This window comes from Rousettus aegyptiacus, unplaced genomic scaffold (assembly GCF_014176215.1).
Source record: "Rousettus aegyptiacus isolate mRouAeg1 unplaced genomic scaffold, mRouAeg1.p scaffold_m13_p_12, whole genome shotgun sequence".
NCBI classification, from domain to species: Eukaryota; Metazoa; Chordata; class Mammalia; order Chiroptera; family Pteropodidae; genus Rousettus; species Rousettus aegyptiacus.
The window spans coordinates 56,974,267-56,998,406 of record NW_023416287.1 but is presented as its reverse complement, the minus strand read 5'-3'; the positions used below and the strand labels follow the sequence as shown (position 1 = coordinate 56,998,406).

Here is a 24,140-nt window from a genome sequence, read left to right as displayed (position 1 = left end):
ATATATGTATATATTATATAATATAGTTTTAGAGAATAATACCAAATATATTCTTATAGAATTCTGTAAATTTAGTGTAGTCTTGGCAATGTTGCTATTACAGGATAAATATTACTTAGTGAATTAAAAGGAACTGGAGCAGTGAGCTCTGTATTTAGTGCAGTCATCAAAGCCGATCGTGGTGTACTGCTGCCAACAGACCTCTCCACACCAACAGGTGCCAGGCACGGAGAGCACCGCTCCCTCAGACATTGACCCCGTGTTAGGGAATACGCTGACGCATTGTGTTTACTCCAGGAATGAACAGGGAGGCTAATGCCCCACTCCTCGAGGAGCAGCCCACGTACCATAAAGGTTTTATAGCTGTCCAAGATAGACTTCAGGTTCATTCTTTCCCGATTCATTCACAGGGAGGGAGAAAGAAAGGGAGGGCATGGCAACAGTATAGCAATGTTTAACTCAACAGATTCCAGTGTCTTAGTGGTGAAGATGATCAAAACCCCCAACTCCCCACCCTGTTAGCTCCACAAACAGAAAACGTCAGGTGTGGGCACCCTGCCAGATGTTTGAGCCAGCAGTTGAACTGAAACAGACCTGCCTTAGGGAGGGAGGGAGAGAAATATGGCCAACGAAACCTAAGAAGGAAGAAATGGCAAACTATCCCGATAACTTTGCTACTGACCCATCTAATTGTTTGTTAAGGTGAGAATTAAAATATCTCTGAAATGTTGTCATTACTATTATTATATTTAGCTAAAGTAATAATTATTATGTGTCATATACCAGGTTAGGCATTTATGTGCATTTTCTCTACTGTTCTTCCTATCCTATCAGCTAGGTTTTCCTTATCATCTCCATTTTATAGGAGAAGAAACTGAGATTGAATAATTTACTATTTAGTGAAAGAGTCTGAATTTGAAGATAGGTCTGTTAGAAGTGATTGAAACTTGAGATATGTGTATCAAGAATGATGAAACAATGTGCACATTACAGTTGCTTTAAGTCGCGGATCCTCAGGATAAAAATAACTCCATCTTTTGGCTACCATGCACTTTAAAAAAATATTTTAAAAAATTTTCCTGTAAAGTAGATATTAATTTCTCTATTTTAAGGTAGAGTCAGGAATTAAATTTAGGTTTGCCTGAATCCAAAGACTCCCTGTTTCCAAAACACCTTTCTGGGAGGAAAGGGAAATGGAAAGGAACACCCATTTTCAGTGAAAATGGTGAGGTGATGCATGCCATAGAAGGGCCAATTTCACAGATGTTCCAATCTCATTTTAAGCTGTAGTTTCAACTTCCTCTCATGAGATATACTACTTGATTTGAAGTTCAAGCTGCTAATAAACAATAAAAATCTTAAGATATGTAGAATAGGAAAAATACAAAACCTACTTTGAATTTGTAACTTGTTTTAGTTTACAAAGCATTTTTTTAAACTCCATGATGATTCTGCCAGTCCACTTTTATAAATTTTTAGTCTCCATTTGTTTTTATAATGAGAAAGCCATACTAAATCTATAAATATTTATTACATTGTGGTTACAGTATAGCCGGCCTTACTGTATGTGCATCAGGGACTTTAACAGGCATTATCTTGTTGGCCCTTCACAACAACACAGTGAAGTGGGCAGCTTTTTTTGATCAGTGAGGAAATTGAGCTTTAGAATGGTTCAGTAGTTTGCCCAAGGGCACAAAGCTAATAACTGAAAAAGCCAGGATTTATCTAGCTTGGCCAGTGTCCTTTCTCCTACATTATACCAGTTTTCCCCTCAAGGGTCAAAGCAGGAAAGCTGGATAATCAGCCCCTTGTTAATGGAAAGTTGGCTGGAAAATATAAAGCACTTAGAAAAAATGTTTATCTCTTTACCCACTTTTACATATACTGTCATGAGACGCTTATATTCTGAGACACACATCGTTAGGTGTTTTCCTTGTTGTGTGGACATCATAGAGTGTACTTACACAATTTTAGATGGTATAGCATACTACACACCTAGGGTATATGGTATATCCTATTGCTCCTAGGTTACAAACCTGTATAGCTTGCTACTGTACTGAATACTGTAGGCATTTTTAACACAATGATAAGTGTTTATGTATCTAAACATAAAGGTACAGTAAAAATATGACATGAAAGATAAAAAAATGGTATAGGGCACCTGTATAGGGCACTTATCATGAATAAAGCTTGAAGGAAGATGCTCTGGGTGAGTCAGTGAGCAAGTGGAGAATTACCTTGAAGGTCTAGGACTTTGCCATACACTACCATAGACTTTATAAACACTGTACACTTAGCTTACACTCAATTTATGAAACAGCATGAGATTAAATTAAGCACAAAAGAAAATATGCAATCAAGGGACAGTGAACTCAAGCTATATGAGACTGGTTCTGTTGTTAATGGCATACTGTTTTATAGCAAACTTTTTTTTAATAAGTAGAAATACACTCTAAAATAATGATAAAAAGTGTAGTATAGTAAATGCATAAATCATTAACAGCCATTTATTGTTATCAAGTATTATGTACTGAACATAATTGTATGTGTTATACTTATATATGAATGGTAGTGCAGTAGGTTTGTTTATACCAGCATCACCAAAAATGTGTGAGTTGTGCTGTAATGTCACTAGGCGATAGATATTTTTCAGCTCTATTATGATGTTATGAAACCACTGTTGTATATGTGGTCCATTGTTGACCAAAACCTTGCTTTGTGGTACCTGACTATATTGAAGGCAGAGAGCAAATGACTTACTTATTCACATCAGCTCTTTCAACAAATTCTTATTTGAATATTGAAAAATATTTTTTTTAGTTTTAGATTTTTTTGGTACTAATGATTGGTTTCCTTGGAGACATGTTTTTATAACAAAAGTTGAAAGAAATATGACAAATTAGAAAAGAGAGGGAGAATAAAAACAAGAATGAGAAATGAATAACAGGAGAACACAGCTAAAGAAACAAGTGAATCAACAATGAAGAGACTAGAGAGAGTAATTACCATCTACACAGGCATTCCTCAGAGATATTGCAGATTTAGTTCCAGACCACTACAATAAAGTGAGTATCACAATAAAAGGAATTATAATCTTTGCTGATGGAGAGTCTTGCCTTCAATTTGTAAAAAAGCAACATCTGGGAAGTGTAATAAAATGAGTATGCCTCTCTTTTGCACAAGCGAAAAACCTGAGCACATAGAAATGGGAGAACTTATCCCATGAATGAAATACAGGTGAGAATTCTCTTGGGCCTTCTCCTTAATTGTCCTAAACCTAGCTTGAAAACAAGATTTCAAGTTTCCAGAGTCTAGATGTGCGTTTGAGAATAAGATATAAATTTCAATTAACTTTCGTTGTCCTTGTCCCTTTCCAAAGGTATACATTTTAATGACCGGTCTACCTTGCTGTTTCTGAGGGCCTGCTCTCCCATTCCCTATAGCCGGAAATGCCTTTGTGTAGGTTCAGTGCCATTCCAGATGCTTGAAACAGTCAGGATTTTAATAAAAGCAAATAATAGGGCCCTTCAATGAATGGGTTCACAATGCATTGTCGCCAGTCTTTCCAGCATTTGCTGTCATTTCTGGATATTAAAACCAAGCCCCTCCCCTATTCCTCAATTTCCAGTCCCCTAATTGACCCTATACTCCTCAAAAATAACACCAATGCAAAGCAAGTTAATTCTCGTTGCAGTATGAGAAAGCATTATTTTGAGAGAGTCTTAGTAGTGTCTCATAGTGGAGAGGGCAAAATTGGGATATTTATGACATTTTGCGGTTTAGTTTAATGTAGGTCTTTTAATCTCAGGGCTTGATTACAGCTGAGTAAAGGCCGCCATAATACAAGTCTAGAACTGGAAAACACAGTAAGGCAAGGATTTGAAGCTGACGATTCAAAACAAAGTTAGGTTGATAATACAATGACAAGATTATATATAATATAATATAACAGATATAATATAGAATATATAATATAATATATAATGTGTTATATATATAATATATAGATATACACTACTATTAGAGCTGTAACTCTCTAACAGGGAAAGGATTCAATTTATCCTGAGAAGAAGCAAACGATAAGTTGGACACATTCCAAACCCAGTGTAGGAGTACCTGTCTGAAATCCATTTGAATATATCGAAAAGGACCCTGAGGATAGGGCTTTTATGCATATTCACCTTTACAGTTTTACCAGGATTATGCTAGTGATAGATGAGACATGCACTAGAGTCACCCTCAGACATTTTAGTAAAATTTTATCATCAATGTTCATTGAGTTTAGTGGCCAATTTGTCCTTGTATTGGTAGGTAATTTCATGTAAGGCTCTTTTAAATTTCCATTTGAGGTTTTCCAGTACTTTTAAGCAGCCATTCTTAGAGTGGCTACTTTGATTATCCTCATGCAGTTTATATCTGGATTTCTTCAGGAACATTTTTCTGATTTTGGACCCAATGACTGGCATTTTGTAAAATCCTTTTGAAAGTTGCTCAAGTTTTAATCTCTCAGGTTACCATAAGGGCTAGGATCTTGGTAAATGCTGTTATCTGGCATAAAGAGAGGGAGAAAATAGAATTTTACATGAGGTAAGCCTACTTGCTAAGAAGAAGCAAAGACTATATAGCATGAGTAACCATCAAATTTAAAGAAGACCCTAAAACCAAGTTGGCATACATCTCCACTGGTTTAACTGGTATGATTATTCAGCAGATGGGTAGGCTTTTGCCACTGAGTCAAGAAGTTGAGTTTGAATGCCATGAGCTGTCCAGACTTCTCATGCACAAAAAGATAGAAAGGTGGATGTGGTTCCATAGTGTAGGGGTTAGTATGTCTGCTTTACATGTAGAAGCTCCTTGGTTCATTCCTGTGAAGCCATAGTCAATGGTCTATGGCCATGCCACCCTGAACAAGCCCGATGTCTGATCTCAGAAGCTAAGCGGGATCAGGCCTGGTTAGTACTTGGATGGGAGACCACCTAGGAAGACCAGGTGCTTTAGGCATAAATAATAATAATAAATAAACAAAAAAGGTAGAAAGATTTATGATAATTAGATAAGCCAAGAGTAGAAGACTGTTGGAGAGCAGATAAGTAGACCTGTTGTGTTTACATTTCCAGAGAAAAGGTTTAGTTCCTGAGACTCGATTAAATCATATAGTGGAGTAGCAATTAGAAAAGTTGAGAACACATTGCACTGGGTCAGTGAGACTGACATGTCCTCTTCATTGTCTCTGGCCTAGTAAAGTTTTGATGGCCTGTAGTTGGTTAGGAGGAAGGGGCTGACTTCACTGGGGTAAATCATATCCTAGAGCAGGGCATAACTTTTACTTTTTCTGTACAGGACCAGATAGTAAATATACCTTATGGGGAATACAGTCTGTGTCACAACTATTCAACTCAGTTGTTGTAGTGTTAAAGCAACAATAGATAATATAGAAATGAATGGGTGTGATCGTGTTCCAAAGAAATTTTATTTACAAAGATAGGCAGATTTAATGGCTGTAATTTGCCAGTTCCTGTCCTACGTAGTGAAATTACATTGTACCTTCTTTTTGGAAATATGCCTTTGTTGAGCTAAAATAGTAAGTAGATAGTCTCAGAGTTTACCTCATTTTAGAACACCACAAAAGGTCCTGGTTAAGGATATATGAAAAGTAGCAGATGCCTAAGTAAACCCCTGGGGCATAACAATCCAGACCTATTGCTGATTTTCCTTAGAGAAGGCAAACAGCTATTGACTCATTTGACCTAAAAGGACATTAAAGAAAGCAGAACACATGTCTACAACTGTATAATATGTGGTCTTAGGAGACACCTAACAAAATAGTATTGAGGTTTAGTACTACAGGGAATCCCTGAATGACTATTTTATTTATGGCCCTGAAAGTTTAATATTTCTACATCCTTGCCTGTTGGAGTTTTCACTTGGGAGGACAGTAGTGTTGCAAAGACCAGGGTAATGTATGATGACTCTTTTCTTATAAGACTTTCTATAATCTATAACCAGTCTTCAGTTTTTCGTTTAAGAAAATTTTGTGCAAATTTGGAGAAAAAATGAGTTAAGACAGATCTTGGGTCATCACAGTGAGAAGGGCTTGATTGGATTTTGATGGACCTCCAATATTGTCAAGTGCCGGATTCCTGAAAATATCACCGAAACAACTTGCAAATAAGATAAAGGTAAGGTTTTTTTTTTCTGATCCTATAAGGAGATGACTACCTTCACAGAGTTTTAGTAGTATCTCAGAAAGTGGGAAGGAAAAGTTAGAATATTTATAAGTATTTGGAATGTGGTTTAAGGGGGAGTGGGTCTTATAATAGGAGGGTTTGATTAGGATTAGATAAAAATTTTGACTTAATAGTTTAGGACTGGTAGACATAGGAAGATGAGGATTTTGAGATGAGAGGATTCAAAGAACCTTATGAAGTAAATTATCATTTGATACTATTTATTATAGAGACGAACAAATGATCTTCACTTAAATAATATAGTTGCTTGGAATGTTTATCTTCCTGAGCAAAATGTTCCTGGAATAATAATGTCATTCTGATGAAGATGGTGCATTAGTAAAGCCATGTTAATGTAATCCTTGAGTCGTGTGGGTATAGATGGCTTCCATTTTCACTTTTTATGTCAGAATTCCTGGTTTGGTTTCCTGTCTGATATCATGGTTCTTAAAGGATTCAGGTGCTGTCAGGCTGCTAAAACTCTATCCTACCTTTTATTCCATTCCTTGCTCTTTGCTCTCCATGGTTTTCCACAGCACCACTCTTCTCAACTTTCACCTGGCCCTATCTATAATCCATCTATTTGCTGTAACTTTATCTGTTCTTTTTTTATTGCATTTTTCTTGACTTTGACTGACTACAAAAAATTCTGTCAAAACCTCTACCTTTGACCTTCTTCCAAATTCCCAGCATGGTAAAATGAATTTGAATCTGGGCTGTGTTACTTACCAGCTGCAATACATTTACCCTTTGCCTCATTTTTTTCCTTTTTTTTTTTTTGACCATAGTGTGACCTTCCATGATTTTCTGACTCACCCGATTAGGTCTGTCTGATCTCTGACTCATGGCTACCTCACACTTGGTCAGTCTTGTGCAGGCAGAGATTCTATGTAGAAACTAATGTTGTGAGTGAAAATCTAAACTTTAGAAAATCCAGTCTTGATTTGAAATATATTACAATTGATGCTGTTTCTTTTGCAAATAAAGCCTCAAAATTCTTATATCTAAGTACCACATCTGCCATTATCTATCTGTGTGACCTTGAACCAGTCACTATTTTCTCTCTAAATCTCACTTAATTCCTCAGTTTTAAATTTTTAATTGCAATTTTGCAGATCTGCCATTATCTACCTGTGTGACCTTGAACCAGTCACTGTTTTCTCTCTAAATCTCACTTAAGTCAATGGCCATGCCACCTGAATGTGCTGGATCTCATGTGATCTTGGAAGATAAGCAGGGTCAGGCCTGATTATTACTTGGAGGGGATTCCACCTAGGAATACCAGGTGCTGTAGGCGTAAATAAATAAATAAATAAATAAATACATCGATCAATCAATCTCACTTCATTCCTTAATTGCAATTTTGACCTGACAGGAGGATGTTACCATAATTCAGGTAAGAGACAATGAATGATGGTAGGGAGATAAAGATAGAACCTGAAAATCAGCATTTTAAACAAGTTTAGGGTAATTTTTATTCTAGCTGAAACTTGAGATCTTTTATATATTTTAAAGCTATATTTTTAGGTATTAAAAGGTTTAAACTTTTACATCTTCTCATTGAAGTAAGGCTTTTATCTCTATGAAATAGTCCTCGTTTTATGTTTAATACTATTTGCTTTTAAATTTCCTATTGTATAATAGTAATATATTACACTTGTTTCTCTTTGTTAACATCATCTTGCTACATCTTTATCTTTGTTTTCAATTTTTCTGATTTTTGACTTGAAATCGAAAATTAGATTTTGGAAAAAATTTCAAAAATTACTTTGTTTCATGTGCAACACATGTACATGACATATAATTAGATTTTATCCTCCTACAAACTGATTGAGAAGTTTAGCACAGCTGTATTTCTTGTGATTAATGACATATTTGAATATGATACTGACATCTTACTTTATAGTTTTGTTTGCTATGCCTTTCTTCTCATTTTTCTCATATACCTTTTCCTTCCTTCTTCCCCTTCCTTTCCTCCTCTTTCTATTTTTTATTCCTTTCCTGTTTTTTTTGGATGTATTGATCACATTTTCTTTATTGCATTTTTTTCCTCTAGTGGTTTGGAAGTTCAATATTCTATTTTTAATTTTCTCATAGTTTCACTTAAATTTTGAAGCACATATTTAAATTTATCTTATTATCTAGATAGCGCAGATTAATCAGCATATATGTGTATATATTACATATACATATGTAATACATATGATATGTATATACATGATATATATTCCTACTCTTGTTGCATCAATGAAAGAAATTTAGCATGCTTTCAGTTCTCTTTTCCTCCATTAAGTCTGCCTATAACCCTTCACATTAAGACTATCTAGAATTTTTAGTTGTATAATTTTTATGGCAATTATTATTTTATGTACCAATTTTATGTATTAATAAGTATTTAATAATTATTTAGGTGTTAAATATACTGGCTTATTTGTTCTTTACTTTTTAATTTATATCTTGCATTCTGAATCATTTTTTATTTTTATGGAGTATGTTTAAATAATTCTTTTAGAGAATATGTGTTGTGAGTTTATTGAGTATTGTATTCCTAATGAACTTTTAATTTTGCACCTTCACTTTGATGATAGTTTGACTGAGTATAAGATTCTAGGTTCAAATTTCCTTTAAAACTTTTGAAAATGAATTACAAAAAGATGACAAAAAACTTAACTTCCTGGAATTTTAGAGATACTCTTCTAATTAACCCTCAGATCAGAGAAGTAATTGAAATGAAAAATTCCAACTAACTAAGACATTACATAAAGGAAAAAACTTTATACAAGAACTTATGTTATACAGATAAAGCCAAAAATCAAAGGAAATTTTATAGCGTTAAGTATCTTATTAAAGAAATAACATTGAAAATAGCAGAGGCACTTGGCAGTTGGACTGGAGTTGGGAACAGAGGGAAGCAGGAATCCATTCAAGTCACCATCTTCCTTGCTTCTAGCACTTTTACTGCTTGGTTTTTCTTATTTAAAATTTTGAACCATTTGGACTTTATTTTGGTTTAAGATATCAGAATGAATCTCACTTCATTTCCTTCCAAATGTCTAACTAGTTGTTTCAATAACATTTATTGCATAGTCCACACTTTTCATTCTGATATAAAATTTTATTTCAATCATAGAGTTAATTCTCAAATGAACTTAGTCTAATCTTACCACCATAAATACTGCCTATTCTGTGTTATTTATCTGCATATACATTTTGGCATAGTTCCTGGCTATTACTATAGCTTGTAATGCATTTTGATATCTAGTATAATAGATCATTTTTCACGCTTATTTTTTATATATATCTGGTAAGCTCTTTGTCACATTTTCAATCATTTTGATGAGTTTAAAATATTTTTTTTTTCAAATTCAAAAAAACAAATGGGAATTTGAATGGAACGTATTATAATGGAAATTATTATTATTAAATAAAGGGGAATTGATATCTACTGTGTTACATCTTCCCAAGAACAAAAACATTTATTCTTATGAGTTAAAAAAAAATGGTTTAGACTTCTAGTTTTTCCTTCAACATAAAAAGATCTGGAAAGTTGTCACTCCCATACTCACAACAAGAAAAAAAGCTGAACTAGCTGAAAATCAGTAATTCTTCTTAGATCCATCAGAGAACTGAGGTCACCAGGCAAAACAACAGTCCCAAAACTGAAGAGATAGGCCAATACGGAGGATCACAGCTTGGTGGGAGCAGTAGACACTGGAGCCAGGAACTGTCAAGAAAACTGAAACTTTAATTGGTGAACTGCTGGAGACTGAGCGTAGACTAGCTTGAGAGTTAAAAAGTTGGTGTGTGGGGTGGGGGTGGGGAGGTGAGTCTCCTACACTTTCATGAGTTATACTTCTAGAAGCCCCAGAAGATTCTCTTTCACAGTGAAGATTAAAGAACAATCCCCTATGCTTTCAGCAAGCAGATGAGGGTGGCAACCATTTTGAAATATGCCCAAGGGAAAAGTAGCCATTTTGAAATAAGCCTGGAGCATTCTGTTCTCTGGCTATTCTCAAAGGAATTTGTTTTACAGAATCTAACTGAAGTAGGAGAAAGGAAATATTTAACTGTGGCTCCTGCTAAACTTCCTATCTAATCTGAATGGGGGTTAAAACTGAGAAGCATTTGTGAATGTCACAGACCAGGATCACAGCCCCACTAAAAGACTGAGACCTAATCATAGGATTATAGAATACTTGCCCCCTTCATACACCTTATCACAATGTCAGGGCTTGTGCATAATAACAGAGGATTACAGCTGAAAGGACTGCAAGATTCACACTCTTTTTAAGAGGGAGTTTTTAAGGTAACCAAACACAATAGGGGAGACAAAAGCAAGGACATTAAAAAAGACTGAAACCTCAGACACCCATTGCTACAGCAAACAATAGACGCAGTGTAACTCCTAGACCGATGAATTTTCACACTAAGGCCTACTTAGCTCTGTTTCTATTACCCAATAAATAATATCTGGTTTTCAACAACATTTGGAAGGAATGCTAAAGACAACAAAAATTATGTAAAGACAAAACAAGGAACAGAACCAGACTCACATTTGACAGATATTTTGGAAGTATCAGAAAAAAAAAATGTTTAAGTGTTATTACATTTACTTATTTATATTATTATTTTATATTAATTTCAGGTATATAGTACAATGGTTAGACATTTACATAATTTATGTGTGAGCCTCCCAATTACTCTAGCACTCATCTGGCACTACATACCAGAAAAATAACGTAAAATAACTATGATTAATATGCTGAGAGCTCTTATGGTAAAAGTGAACCAACATGGACAATATGCAAGATTGTTTGATATAAGCAAAGAGATGAAAATTCTAAGATAGAATCAAAAGGAAATGCTAGAAATCAAAAACACTGTGTCAAAAATAAAGAATGACTCAATGGACTCATCAGTATATTGCACTAGTCCAAGAAAAGAATCAGTGAACTTGAAGATATGTCAATAGAAACTTCTCAAAATGAAAAGCAACAAACAAACAGAACAAACAAACTCATTAACACAGACAACAGTATGGTGGTTACCCTAGGGGATGGCAGTGTGGGGAGAGGATAAAAAGGATTAAGGGAATCAACTATATGATGAAGGAAGGAGACCAGACTTTGGGTGGTGAGCACACAATGGAATATACGGATGATATATTATAAAGTTCTACACCTGAAACTTATTAACCAATGTTACCCCCAATAAATTTAAATAAAAAAAGAAGGAAACTTCTCAAACTGAAAGGCAAAGAGAAAAAAAGAATGAAAAAAATGGGAATATTCAAGAAATATTCAAGAAATGTGGGCCAATTACAAAAAGGAATCATGTAATGGGAATACCATAAGCAGAAGAAAGAGAAAAAAGAGAAGAAATATTTGAAGTGACAGTGGCTGAGAATTTTCCACAATTAATGACAGACACTAAACCACAGATCCAAGAAACTCAGAATATCAAAAAGATACATACCTAAATGTTTACACCTAGACATATGTATTCAAACTGCAGAAAACCTAAGACAAAGAAAAAATCTTTAAGCCAGAGGGGGAAAACACCTTACCTACAGAGAAACAAGGAAAAGAATACACAGGATACACAGGACTTCTCTTCATAAACCAAGTAAACAAAAAGAGAGTAGAGGGAAATATTTGAAGTCTTGAAAAAAGTCACCGACCTGGACTTCTGTATCCAGTGAAATTATTCTTCAAAAATGAAGGAGAAATAAAGACTTTCTCAGACAAATAAAAATTGAGAGAATTTGTCACTGGTGAACTTGCCTTCCAAGAAATATTAAAAGAAGTTCTTCAGAGAGTAGAAAAATAAAAATAGGTCGGAAACTTGGATTTACATAAAGAAAGGAAAATGTTAGAGAAGGAATAAATTAAGGTAAAATAAAACTTTTTAATTTTTATTCTTAGTTACTTAAAATAATAATATCTATTGGGTGATTATAGCTTATGAACAAGTGAAATGAATGACAACAATGTTATAAGAGATGGAGAAATTGGGAATACCCTGTTATAAAATATCTACACTACCCTTGAAATATTATTGTGTCATTTGAAAGTGGACTCAGATTAATTCTAAATGTATATTGCAAATTCTAGAACAACCATTAAAAAATTAAAAGAGAATAATGATTGCTTTTACTAAAAGAGGACAGAAGATAGAATCACTGGAAAGTTCAACTAAGAAGGCAGAAAAAGGGGAGAAGATAAAAAAGCAACAAAGAACAAATACAACAAAGAACAAAAATTTTGAGAAATAAAAAATATCCTTAGCATCAAAGAAGATTATACTTATTAAATTTATATGGAACAAAGGGATGGAACTTTTTTGTGGGAGGAGGGGGTGCGGATATTACTATAAATCTGGTGTTCTACCTCCCCACTATTTTCTTTCACAAAGGATAAACTCTGTTAATCTATGAAACAATCAGAAGTTTGATGTCTCTTTTGCACAAATCTATTCCAGCATCTCTAGGATTGAAGAACTTGCCATTGCTACCTTTGGTTACAAGTAATTCTAAGCCCTGGCCCACTGATGGACTAGTGTGTATCTTTCTTCTCTACTGGAGATCTGAAAGACTGGGGGATAGGACAAAGTCTCTTCCTTCTTCTTTTTACTCTGTTTCTAGTAGTCTGTAGAAGGAGAGAGAGAGAGAGAGAGAGAGAGAGAGAGAGAGAGAGAGAGAGAGAGAGAGAGAGAGAGAGAGAGAAAGAGAGAGAGAGAGAGAGAGAGATGGTATTTTTTCCTTTTCATAACACAGGAGTGTCTTTCATAGCTAAAGAACACAAACATAGGAACAGAGGGAAACTAAGTGTGGAGAACCCAGTGTTTAGAGAAGATTTGTGTGATATGTATTGTTAAGCCCTAAGGAAAGGGACTCAGGAGTCAAAATTATAAAGATTGGAGAAAAGAAAATAGGATGTTAAAGAGCTGGTAAGGATTATATAGAATTATAGAGTGGGCCAAACAAGTGAGGTATGAATAATCAGTATGTATACTAGAAACTGGACTGAGAATTATGTTTCACATAAACAGCAAAATAAAACAGAACTGCTGGATAATATCTTTAGCTTTTATTTAGTATAATGCCTTAATTATGTGATGTAATTGCTTCTAAAACACTTGGAAATACAGCTCTTGGATAGGTATATCTGTTAGGGTTTTATTCAGCTACAACTACCAGACAAGTCTACTTTAGTGGTTTATAAAAATGTAATTGATTTTTCTCATATGCAAGACATTTGCAGGCAGGTAAACTATTGACTGTGGTGCAGCAACTTGATACTGTCATGACCTGTGTCTCCTTGATTCTCTTGGCCTTTCCCTAATCATCACAAAATATCTCCAGACGTTGTGTTCATGTTTATGGTGGGAAGGAAGAAAGGATTGTACCAGCCTGTTCTGTTTGTCAGAGAAATAAAAAGTCTTAAAAGAGATTGTTTTATTAAAGCTTTCCTAGAAAATTGAGACTTTTGGCAAGATTAAAGTGCTAATGCCTTATTGGAAGGTAGTGAGAGTAAAATAAAGAAGAAATGAGGAGGGAAAAAAGTGAAACAATATATTTCTAAGACAGTCACTACTCCTCTGCACAAAGCACTAAAAGACACAACTGTAGTTTGAACAAGTCTATCCTTTCGGTCCTGTGAGATGTCATCAGACTGACAATATAGAAAAACCATGCCTTAGAATAATCTAATAGATAAATGGATGAAAAGAGAATTTATCTTCCGATTTTCTCTCATTTCCTGTCTTTCACTGGTTTAAGTTTTAACCTATGAGAGTTAACTAGCTCACATTTCTGGGCTGCGTTACCGGGCCTTTTCAACAACTACTAGGGAAACCAATGTTCACATCCTGAAATGTGGCCCTTCCTCAGAGTTTAGAGTGGTAGAAGAAGCCAGAGCCCTTTAGAGACTCCAGATATTGAATTTAGGCAGCAGAACTTCACACAGCATCAAGCTCATCACCACAGCAAAAATTGAAATGGAACAAGTGGCTGAGAGTCTAGAAAACAGGTGATGCTGAAATAATATGAGGAGATACACAAGGTGTATCTAGTAAAATACATTAGCAGACTTCTCTTTACAGGTTATTAGCCAGATCTGTGTCCTATGGACATGCTTAGCAAAATGGGAGGTGGAAATGTGAGTAGCTTGCCTGGAGCTGAGAAAATGGCAGATCTTTCAAAAATCTGGATTCAAGTAGCAAGAATGGTGAGGGAATAGATATTGTGTAAGTAACAATAAGTGTGGCAAGCAGGGACTTTTGTTATGTACAATAGTAACCAATTTTTCTAAATTTAAGGGAAAGGAGAAGAAATTTGTTGGAATAATATCAGTAGTTCTCGGGAATGCTCAATAGGAAGGCTGGAGAACCAGATTTGGAAAATAAGCAGGAGCTATAGAAATCTAGAGCAATGGAACCACATTTATGGTCATGTCACATTTGAGGAGTAGCACAGTTGTGGTGTTGCTGGTGCCACCCCAGAGAAGAGATATTTGTCATCGGTGTTGTGCCAATGGACACTGGATGCTGCTATCTTATCAGTGGAACAAATCAATTACTTATTTGCAGATATTTCTTTAGATTCAAATTGCTAGTAAGAGCATCTGATTGGTTGAGCTAGGTGTTCATGCCTTCAATGGAGAAATCTTTGAGAAAAAATTATCTTTCAGTTTCCATTGAAGTGAACAAGGCCCTGCCTCCCACCAAGATCACACGATACTTAGTAAGGAATTCAGATGCTAGCCTAAACTCCCATTGTTCCTCAAAACCATGTCCCTGGTAAATATAATATTAACTACCACTCAAACAAGCAAGAAAATACTTGTCCTTTTTCTCATAGTGAGGCAACACAAAGTTTCATCAGTTATCGCATTCAATTACATGAGCAGAATCTTTGGCAGATGTCCATTCCTCTTTCAGTTCTGACACAAAACTGTCTCAATGGTCTGTGCTATATGGGCTATATCATAAGCTTAACCCACATTCCTATTGTCTGAGACACATCTTCTGAGTTACTTCACACTCTCTCAACTTAAATGTATCAGGTGCCCTTGGCCATTTCCTTGTCCTTAACAATTGCTGCAGTATCAAACTGTGTGGGGGCTCAAGTTGACTTCATATGAGTGTAACCCAATAGGGTGAAGTGGCCTATCGTAGAGATATACAAGGTTTCTGGGTAGTGGCAAATGACTCAGTTCATTGGTTAGAGGCCTGGATGGAATAATAAAAGATAGGGGGCAAATAGGGAAGGAGGATGTAGACAGATCCATGGGGGTGGGCATAAAGCATATGTATCTTTATATCTCATATTAAAACCCCCAAAGAATGTCTACTACAAATGAGACTCTCAGCCTTGGAGCCATCCATAATTACTTTTTTTCTCACACCCCACTTCCAATCCATCTGGAGATCTTAATGGATCTACCTTCAAATTATATCTGGAATCCAAACACTGCTTATAAGTTCCTGTTACTACTCTGGTCTAAGGAAACATAAATTTTCTTCTGGGTTATTGAAATAGTATCCTAAATGCTTTTATTGACTCTGTATCTGTTATCCACTTCATTTAATGCTTTACTACAACAAACAAATTGATCTTTATGGTAAGATATAAGCCAGGTATTGCTATTTCTCTACTCAAAATGCCCCCATGGCTTTCCATTTTATTTAAAGTAAAATTCAAAAGTTTTCTAAAGTTCCTTCAAGACCCTACCTACATGCTTTGGGTCCCTGTGCACCTCTGCCTCATCTCCCACTCTCCGATGAATTCTCTCTGCTCCAGCCACTGTTCATTGTGTACTGCCCTTAATGCACCAGCCATGCTTCCACCCTCGGGTCTCTGCAGTAGCTGTTTTTTTCTACCTGGATCACTCATCCTAAGGTATTCTTATAGCTTACTCTTTTACCTCCTTCAAGTCTTTGCTCAAATGTCACCTTTGCAAAGAAGCAAAGCCTAAACCTACTACTGAAAATTTTAATCCTTGCCAATATACTAGCACTCCTTATCTCATAACCTGCTCTATTTTCTGTAGGTGTTTATACTTTCTATATATTTCACTTATTTTTAATGTTTATTGTCCATATTCCCACACTATGATGTAAGCTCCACGAAAGGAGAAACTTTTTCCATTTTGACACTGCTAGATCCTTGGCCGTAGAGCACTGCCCGGAATAGAGTAGGTGGATAAATATTTGTTGAATGGATGAATGTACTTGAGCAAAACTATTTATTTTCAATAGTTTGTATCTTGCTAGTGCCAGCATATTTTGTGAACCTCCTGTAAACTAAGCTCAGTCAGCTGCTCATAGGGAAATCATCAGTGGACATAACCTGAGTTGAAATAGATGTGGCCTAAGAAGGCCTTTTGAAAGAGAAATGTGTGTTTTGGTACTTTCTAGGCTTCATTTGAAGCCTAACAATGTATTACTGTAGAATCAGAGGAGTAGACTGTAAATGAGGAAACTGAGGCCCTTGGAAGTTCAGAGACATGTCCCAGGTCACATAGCTATTGAGCAGCAGAATTAGTGTATTTTCCCTAAACAGAGCATTAGTGTACTTCCTTTTGTTTTTGTTAAGGCGAGATTAAAATAAAAATGACTTTACAAATCATAGTTAGTGGTCCTGACATGTGGGTGTGCACTTAAAAATTCCCCAAATGCATAATGCTCTCATCTGCCTAGCTTCAGGAAGTGTTTTATATTTCTATCATTTGGAGTGCTATGACACCATTAGGATGGCTATAGCAGCTAAGAAAACATAGAAAACACGTAGCACGGAAAAAGACTCAGTCACAACAAAAACTAGCTTTCCTTATCGGCATAAACTCAAGAACCCAGTGAACACCCCAAAATATACATTGATGATGGCATTGTGAGTCATTGGATGACTCATAGCTCACTGACCACCACAAAACAGAAACTTGAGGAATAATTTATTGCCCAGGCCAAGAGCACTTAAAAGAACTTTCCCACTCACCATCTGAGTGATATATCAAATTAGGGATAAGGCGCCATCCATTTCTTCTTCTTGGAGTGTGCTAACTCTCCCTTTCTGTGCATCTCCCCTGAGGCACAGGGCCAGATAAGCCTCTGGTTTCACTAATAATCTCTCAGTGAACCATTCTATTCCTGTACCTGCCTACTTGGGTTTGTTCTGCAAAGAAATCTAACTCATAAGAGTGCCTCAGCACACAAAAATGTACTTCATCACTCCTCAGAGCAAGATGGCTTCTTGGATCAGCATTTTATGCCTTCCCTCCCTTAACTGTGACACTAAACAGACCCATAATAAACCATCCTCGACTGCACAAGAAAGTATTCTTAGGGCCAAGACAGTTTGTTCTCCAAGACGTTTCTCTTGTACAAATCAAGGACCCAGGAATCATGATTTGGGGGCATAGAAAAGATTAGTGGAAAGGTTTATTTTTCTAAAGGAATAAAGAGTTTTAGTCTCCAGCCCTTTCTCAGTGGGGCTGCTCTTATGTTTGCATGATCTATGTAGCTGGCTCAGTCTTGTTTCTGCTTTACCCAGGAGGTTCCTGAGGAGGTTTATGACCTGTGTTCACAGAGGCAAGTCCTCTCAGGAGCTAGGAGTGTGCACTTCAAAGTTCCTCTTTCCGGCTGTGCTCGACACCCACTTAAGCTATTTTCCTGGGCTTTACTGTATCAGTCCAAATAGTGATGGTAAAATAGGCCTTCTGGTGTTAGGAGGAGTCTGGTATCTGAGTTTTTCTCTAATTTAGAAGACAGCACTGTTAAAAATATTCTTGTACATCTACAAAGTGTCCCCTGCTTTTTGTGCAATGGGTGTTCTGTAAGGAAATACCCCAAGAAGAGAGTATTCTTTCCTCATCCCTGTTGTTCCTTCCACACTAATAGAAACCTCTTTTTCTCCAGCTTTATTGAGGCATAATTGACAAATAAAATTGTAAGATATGTAAAGCATACATTGTGATGATTTGGTATATGTATACATTGTAAAAGGATTCCTTTCATATAGTTAATTAATGCACCCATCACTTAACATATGTATAGATACATCTTTTGATGAGAACTTTTAAGTTATCTTTTAGCAAATTTCAATTATACAGTATTGTGTTATCACCTATAGTCACCCCATTATACATTAGATCCTCAGACCTTATTCATCTTATAGCTGAGAATTTGTATCTTTTCACTAACCTCTTCCTATTTTCCCAATCCCCAGCCCCTGGCAACCACTTTTATACTCTCTATTTTTAGATTTCATATATAAGTAATATCATACAGAGTTTCTTTTTCTCTGTCTGGCTTATTTCACTTAGCATAATGCCCTTAAGTTCCATCCATATTATCACAAATGGTAGGATTTCCTTTTTTTATTTTTTATTTTTTTTAAGACTGAGTAATATTCCATCGTGTATACATACCACATCTCTTTTTTATCCTTTAATCTGTTGTATAGCAATTAGTTTGTTTCCTCAAAAGCTTTTCTGTCTGACATCTAGTGCTGCTCAGGGATCATTAGAAATAAAGTAGTAATAGGCAATCTGCAAGTACACTCTGGTTCTGCCTGATGCAGGGGCCACCCTAGCTTGTTTGCACACCCATGATTATTCGAAAGAACCTGCAGATGAGAAATCATTTGGTGTCCGTATTTTTCTGAGTATCAAAATACATTAAGACTTAGGTGAAGTGAGCCCTGGAGCAGGTGGCCAGTATTCTTCCTTCATTGAAATTTCCTTGTCATTTTCATCACTGCTTAAGTGAGCATCAGTTGAATTTCTACTTTGTTGGAAATTAAGCTAAGCATAGAGATACAGAGCTAAATACTGTCCTAAATAGAACAAGAAGAACCAGAGAGGTGAGGTTGGTCTACATCTGTTGAGAGTGATTGAACCAGTAAAACTTAAATGAAGTTTAAGTCCAAACATCAGAAGGAAGGGCTGGAGTCAAGAGTTTGGGCAATTGTCAGGGTTGAGGCTGAGGTTTTTTAGGTTTGCCTATCTTGGCTTAGATCAGTACATATAGGTATACCTCAGAGATGTCGCAGGTTTGGTTCCAGACCACCACAATACAGCAAATATTGTAATAAAGTGATTGGTAATCCTATTGTTGGCAGATGGTCTTGCCTTCAATTTGTAAAAAATGCAACATCTGCAAAGTGCAATAAAGTGAAGTGTAATAAAACAAGGTATGCCTGTACTTTTGCTTTAAATATTGAATAATATCTACATATGGTCAGCTTGGTGGAACTCACTTCATTTAATTTATAGTTTAAATATAGTACATGTAATTGATACTAGTTAATACAAACTATTGATTGATTTTTCAACTTAAAAGTTCATCATTTATGTAATGATATGATATCAGTTATTTACTTTAATTAGAAAAATAGATGGGGTACATATGAGACAAAACAGACCACGAATTGAAAATTGTTTGAGTTGGGTGATGGGTACATGAGAGTTCTTTCTTTAATTTTCTCTGTTCAGATAGGTAAATGCTTAGTAGCACTTTTTTTTTTTAAAGCAGGTTCCAAGCATATATGAGTTAATTTGAAAAGAACAAAACCTAGTTCTGCCATAGTCCAGCTAAATGACATTTGACAGACTCAACTATTCTAGGACACTGTGTTCATTGCAAATGGTGATTAACTACAATTGATTGCCTTTAGGACTTAAGAAAAAAAATGTACTATTCTAGAGAAATGTCCACCAATAAGATATGAATTTTATTTTATCTTGCTTTATCTATAGACAAAATAAATAACCATATGCTTATAAATGTGATCACTGTATAAGATACTTAATGCTTGTTTTTAGAAAACAAGAATGCTGGAAAACATGTATATGTGTGTGATCCAGTCAGGGATAAGAATAGAAATAAAAATATGAAACAAAACTTTGAGAAGAATCCCTAAAGATTAATTACTAGCAAGAACAATGAAGATGCAGATTTTAATGTAAATAAAATCTAACCTAGAAGTGATTTTTTTCAACCACTGGACAAATCATCCAGGAAAGGCATGAAAATGGCTAGCAGTTACTCAGGAGAATTTCTACAGACAGCAAAGAAATTGGAGAAAATTTGCTAAATGAATGCTGGAGATATTCCAAGGGAGAATAGAATGATTAATTAGGGAATTAGATTTTACAAAGAGGATAGTTGAACTTGGAAAATCTTGGCATTGGGTAACCTAAAAGTAAAGCTTAAAAATTTAAGTTTGACTTCTGAGAAAAGATAGTGGATGAATCACATACTTTCTCTCAATCCCATCTAATGGCAATAAAGGATTTTTTTTTAAGTTAAATCTACAAGAAAGAAAAGATTGAAAGAGAAGACAATGAAAATAAAATTCTGCAAACAGTGAAGCAGGTGAAGACGAGTGACAAATTCTTAGCAGACCTAAGAAAAAGGAATCCTAAGCCAGCAATGAGGAAAGCAGAAATCCACCTGATTTACATAGAGGAATTCTCCAAAGACTCAGGGATTTGTGGTGCTAGATTCCTCTGGAAGTAGGGCTGGAAGTACAAATTGAAAACGGAGGATTGTTTGAAATTCTGTTTGAGCACTATCCAGATCTCAGATTGCCTCCCACACTCGGATGAGACACCAGATGAATGGTTTATTCTTTCACCCTGGAAAAAGAATAAAGTTATATTCTCTTGAGATGATAAGCATATAGAACTTCGAGTTCAGTAGAGGATGAAGGTACTGGACAGAATAAAGGGGGAATTAGATAGTATTTGCATCCTGAATTCTGAGACATCCCAGATCTCTTCCTTTATTCATGTCTAAGAGTGTTGACTTTCATCCTTCAAAGAGGAGGAGACTGGAGATTTTTTCCCTAGAAAATATAATTGGCCTAAAAGGAAATACCTAAAAATATTTTAAAGTTTCTCCATTTAAACAACCCAACCAGATCACAATAAAGGTCAGAATAAACAAACTCTTTTACACACTTGTAGATTTTTAGTGCCCCTGTCATAAATATGAATATCTGACCAATGAAGAGCAGATGACAGAGGAAAATATCTAATATAAAAAAAAATGGCAAAATCAGCAGAAAGAAAATAACACAGAGAAAACAAAGTTTGGAGTTTTAAAAACATGTTTACTAGTTCTCTGACACTTCTTACATCAAAAGGTGAAGTGCAAGTCCTCGCTCCTTGAATATGAGATGATTTTAGTGACTTGCTTCTGAAGAATATAATGTGATAAAGTTGGGCTGTGTGATTTTTGAGGGCAAGGTAGAAAAGATGATGTAGCTCTCACATGACTTTCTATTTCTAAACACCTGTCTTTGGGAACCCAGTCACTATTCTATAAAGAAGCCAAGTCTCCAAATGAAAAGATGGGATGAAGTGTTCTGATAACAGCCTGACCTGAGATCCTAGCCAATAGCCAAGAATCAATGGCTAGACATGTGAATGAGGGAGTATTCAGATGATTCCATCTCCCAGAGTTTGAGTCATCAACTAATACCAGATGGAGGAAAGATGAGTTGCCCTTACAGAGTTTTGTACAACTACAAATTCATGAGCAAAATAAATGCTACTGTTGTGCTAATCTAATAATTTTTGAAGTGATTTGTTATATAGCAATAAAAAACTTGAACACAAAAACTCTGCAGGGAGAAGAAATTTTCAAAATTCATGACCAACTCTTCTGGCCAAGGTAAAGTAATGGAGACTGGATTTATCTTCCCGCCTGAAATAGCTGAATATCTGAACAAAAATATATAAAACGATGGTTCTTGGGATATTGAACATAGCCTATGAAAAACATGGATCCCAAAGAATAGGGAGACAAGTGAAGTGAGCCCTAAAATTGTCCCAGACTACTACCTGGAGAGTTTCCAGTCTGTGTCCTAAGGAGAAGTAACTCAAACATAGCCTTAAGTTGAGAAAACAGAGCCGAAAACTTGGGGAGGCCAAAGAGGCTAAAGTTTTCAGATTAGAGTACTGGAGAGAAGAGAGATGCACAGAGAGAGGGAGCTTTGGAGATCTACATAAGGTATGTCTCCTAGAGTATTCAGCTAAGTACTTGTCAGTGCATGCCTGTGAAGAAATTACTCAAGGCCAGGGGGCAAGGTGCACAAAGTGACTACAGTGAATAATCCTCAGAGCTTACAAAAGCTACAGAAATAATAACTGTCCCACTAGCCAGAATAGAAAGTCTCATAAATCATAGGACATCAAGTAGAGCACAAAGGAGGGTTTTGCCTCAGTTATAATGAAAAATTAGTCCTAGATTAAATGCTTCTCTGATCTTATTCAGTAAAATTTAAAAGCACAATCTAAAAGAATTAACCTCTTTCCAAGTAACTTAACTGCATTCCAGAATGAAGCACAAAATGTTTATAGGAATACAACAAAAATTAGCAAGGTAAAATTAATCATTAAAAATGAGAATAATTTTTTTCTCCTTGAGACAACCCAGGAAGCAATAGAAAGAGAAGACAGAAAATGTGTCATCATTTGCTCTTGTCAAATGCAATTTATAATATGACTAGAGAGCAGGCGAATAGTGCATCTGCCCATGAAAGAGCTTAAATCTCCTTTTTTTTGAACAGAGTATTTTTTGCTTCCATTTTATGCCCTTTTTACCTAATTAGCTGACTGTTAGCAAATGTTATCTAAATCCCCCTATGATTGGTTTAGGGCTTATAAAATACATGTCGATTATTTCAGTTTGCCTTCAAGTGATATAAGATATTTTACATATCTTATAAATTCCACAATACCTTGTTACTGTTATTTTTGTTATAAACAATAAACTATCTTTTAAAGACATTTAAATAATTTAAAAAATGCTTTTTTTTTAATTTAGTTTTTTACCATTTCTGGTGCTCTTCATTTTTTGTTTAGATCAGGGTTTGCATCTGGTGCCATTTCTCTTCTGCTTGAAAGACTTTCTTTAACATTTCCAGTTGTGCAGACCTGATGATAATCAATTCTTTCACTTTTTATATGTAATTTTGAAAGATATTTTTGCTGGGCGAAAAATTATAAGTTGACAATTTTTTCTTTCAGTCCATTTTAAATGTGTTTCTCCATCATTTGTAATGAGAAATCTGCTCTGAGGCTAATTTTTAATGATTACATAGAAGCTTAATTTTGGCATAGATTAACATTTCTCTAGATGTCAGCAAAGATAATTAGTATTCCACTAGTTTAAAAGCTACAAAGTTTTGGCATATATGTCTAAGGCAGAATGCAGACTTTTTCTCTCTAGTGAATTTTGAAAGTAGTCTAATTTCATAGAATCTTGGATGTTCACATTAGATGGAACCTTAGACATAATCTATATATATATTTGATGTTTTCATCAAATATATATATAGAAGTTGAGGGAGTTGATATGATGTGTTCCAGGTCAAATGGACTAGTGGCTGAATTAGAACTAGAACACAGGTTTTCTTTCTCTTCTTTTTCTTTATTCCCAGTTATTTTGGTCTTTTCTTTTCTGAAGAATTGAAAATGAACTAGATGACTTTATAGCATTAGAATTCTGTGGAGCAGATTATAGTTGAGGAATTTTGATGAACTTGCCATTGAGGTAAATTTCTGAAAAAATAGAATTGTTTGCTTTTAATTGTATAAAATAGCAGAGAAATTATTCCACTATTAACAATTCATTATTGCCAATTAGCTGAAGTATGCCATTAAAAAAAATACTAGTTCTAGTCTGCAAGCTCTACTGGATACATTCAATCCTATACTTTAGGAAAAGATATCAGGGAACTAATTATTATAGATAAATTTTTCTTTGGAGAGACTAGTTTATTCTCAGAAAATGAAGAGTATTACTATTATTTGAGAACCTGGGAAAATAATATCAGTCTTTAGGGTTCTGCTTATTTTATGGGACAGAAGTGAACAATAGCTCTGGCTCCAGGCTCAGAGGAAT

The 24,140-nt window shown here is 35.3% G+C and overlaps 1 long non-coding RNA gene across 5 annotated transcripts in view; it reads left to right on the top strand.

The window, feature by feature from the left end:
- The first annotated feature begins 522 nt into the window (after nucleotides 1-522).
- The window catches only part of LOC107520144, a 66,194-nt gene continuing 42,576 nt past the window's right edge, over nucleotides 523-24,140 (top strand). For 2 of the 5 annotated variants that reach the window (XR_004953687.1, XR_004953685.1), the window contains exon 1: nucleotides 4,007-6,179. This is a non-coding gene — a long non-coding RNA (uncharacterized LOC107520144). Of the gene's footprint in view, nucleotides 703-4,006; nucleotides 6,180-24,140 lie in introns of those variants that run through there. The other 3 variants (XR_004953686.1, XR_004953688.1, XR_004953689.1) reach the window with 3 other exon arrangements.